At 41.6% G+C, this 2,627-nt stretch overlaps 1 non-coding gene across 1 annotated transcript; it reads right to left on the reverse strand.

Moving 5' to 3' along the window:
- Positions 1–1,361: 1,361 nt before the first annotated feature.
- LOC113938871 lies at positions 1,362–1,504 on the reverse strand. Its single transcript, XR_003525048.1, has one exon. It is a non-coding gene; the product is annotated as a U4 spliceosomal RNA (small nuclear RNA).
- Between the last annotated feature and the right edge of the window lie 1,123 nt (positions 1,505–2,627).

Genomic DNA, 2,627 nt, shown 5'->3' on the forward strand with positions numbered 1-2,627 from the left:
CAGTGATAGGTCCATTGTAATTATTAGAACCACAGCAACTTTGTAATTGTAAAGTTTGTCTGCAGATGAAATTGAACCATTGGCCAAATACGTGGACCTCCTTGGGGAAAAATTCCACATGCCTGAAGGTATCTGTTTGGGTAGAAGGCCATACACCAGCACATACCCAGCTACACTTTCATGGTCATTTACATTTGGAAATAGGGCTGTCCTTTCATTCAATTTCAAATGTTTTTTTGTTTGTTTTGTTTTGTTTTTTATTTAATTTAGAGAGAGAACAAGAGAGAGAGAGAGCACAAGCAGGGGGAGCAGCAGAGGGAAATAGAGAAGAAGGCTTCCCGCTGAGCTGGGAGCCTGGTGCCGGGCTCCATCCCAGGACCCTGAGATCATGAACCTAGCTGAAGACAGACGCTTCACCAAATGAGCCACCCAGGCACCCCTCAATTTGGAATGTTGCAGAGGAATAATATTTGCTCCGATGTTGGCATTGTGAAATGTGTGATGCTTGAATGGAAGAAAAAAATAAAAGCTGACTTTTCACTAGGAGAACTTATGTCAGTGTTTTCCAGTCTTTTTTCCCATACTTCAATAAATTACTGGGTTAGCTCCTTGGGTGCACACAATGGCTCATTTCCTCTCCCTGGAAGCAACATTACCTAGGGCAGGAATCTGGTTGGAAATGTGACAGGATGGGATGAAGTGGGTGCTATGCAAATTTGGAAATGCCAGAGGCAAGTTACCAGAGGAAAAAAAGCAGGTGACTGAGATGCCACGGGAAGGCATCTGGGCTTTGAGAGGAGTCAGCATTTTGCAGAAATCTCAAGTGCAAATAAATTTCTGTTCCTTTACCAGGATTAACTACAGAGTAGGAACACAATGGGAGTCACAAGATTGTTATTTAGCATTTGCTTGGCACTGACCACCATGTGGCCTGGGTCAAAGACTCTTTTATGTCTATACAGTTAACTGATGTAGAATAAAAACATACAAAGAGATTATATACCCATGTCTTTATTAGCAGCCTAAATTTATAGCACTTTACTTAAATTACAAACTATTTCAAGTTCCAAAATACTCCTAGCAACAGTTTATTTCCCCTGGGGGTGCCTGGGTGGCTCAGTTGGTTGAACCTCTGACTCTTGATTTCAGCTCAAGTCATAATCTCAGGGTCATGGGATAGAGCCCTGACTGGGCTCCACGCTCAGCGTAAAGTCTGCTTGTCCCTCCCCCTCTGTTCTGCACCCCCCGCTTTTGCTCTCTCTCCCTCTAAAATAAATAAATAAATAAATAAATAAATAAATAATCTTAAAAAAATACACACACACACATAGACGTTCCCTCTGGACTTAATATACTCCCATGGACTAAACTGTGTCCCCCCCCAAATTCACATTTTAAAGCCCTAACTCCCAACATGACTGCATTTGGAGATAGGGCCTTTAATTAGCAATAATCATGCCTTGGATAAACCTCATTGGCTACGATACTGCCACTGCGCAAAGCTGAGATAGGGCCTTTAAGGGAGCAATTACAGTTAGATGAGGTCATAAGCGTAGGGCCCTAATCCAATAGGATTAGAGACCGTATAGGAAAAGGAACAAACACCAAACCCCTCCCCTCATTCCCTTGCTTGTGCACATGCGGGCTTTCTCTTTCTATATAAGCACAGAGCAAAGGCCATCGGAGGACACAGAGAAGGTGGCTGTCTACAAACCAGGAAGAGGGGACTCAACCAGAAACTAAACTTTCCAGCACCTTGATCTTGGACTTCTTGCCTCCAGAACTGTGAGAAAATAATTTCTTGTTGTTTAAGCCATCCAGCCTGTGGTAATCTGTGATGGCAGCCCAAGCAGACTAAGACAAATACCGTCCCAAGATGCCATCTAATCAAGTGAGACATTGGTTCATGATTCATAAGTCAATCATCTTAGCATATGTTAAAAGGCCATTCACGAACTAGACCCACTCTTTCTACTTTCCTAGCTTCATCTCCCACAGTTGCTTATCTATTCTATAACCTTTGACCCAATAATACCAAACTGCTTGCTTACATAATAAAGTGTTCCATGTTTCTGTGCCTTTCCACAGCTTTTCCTTAAATTTGGACTTTATACCCAGAAAAACATATAAAATGGCATACCTTGTTCTAGGTCCTAAGTCTCCCTTTTTACTAAATGTGTGACTGGGAAAGTTACTAATTAACTCTGTTTTATCTTCTGCAAAGAAAAATAATAGTCTGTACTTCATAGGGCTTGTGTTAGTGAATTTTTCTACAAAATAAACACCAAAATCTCAGTAGCTGATGACAACAACAACAACAAAAATCATTTCTTGCTCACATTGCATATTTATCTGGTCAGCTGCAGTTTTGCATGGTTCTGCCTGATTCTGCATATGGCTCTGCCACACACGTCTTATTTCCATACCCAAGCTGAGGAGGCAGATACTATGGTGGATACACCTATTCTCACTACAGAGAGAAAGGAAAAAAAACAAAAACAAACAAACAGCTACCCAAACCATGCTATTGCTCTTAACGAGTTTGCTTAGATGGGCACAGTTACATCTGTTCACGGCCAATGCAAGTCATGTGGCTAAGGCTAAAATCAATGGGGTAGGAATACTGT

The sequence above is a fragment of the Zalophus californianus genome, chromosome 8 (assembly GCF_009762305.2).
Source record: "Zalophus californianus isolate mZalCal1 chromosome 8, mZalCal1.pri.v2, whole genome shotgun sequence".
In the NCBI taxonomy this organism is placed as follows: domain Eukaryota; kingdom Metazoa; phylum Chordata; class Mammalia; order Carnivora; family Otariidae; genus Zalophus; species Zalophus californianus.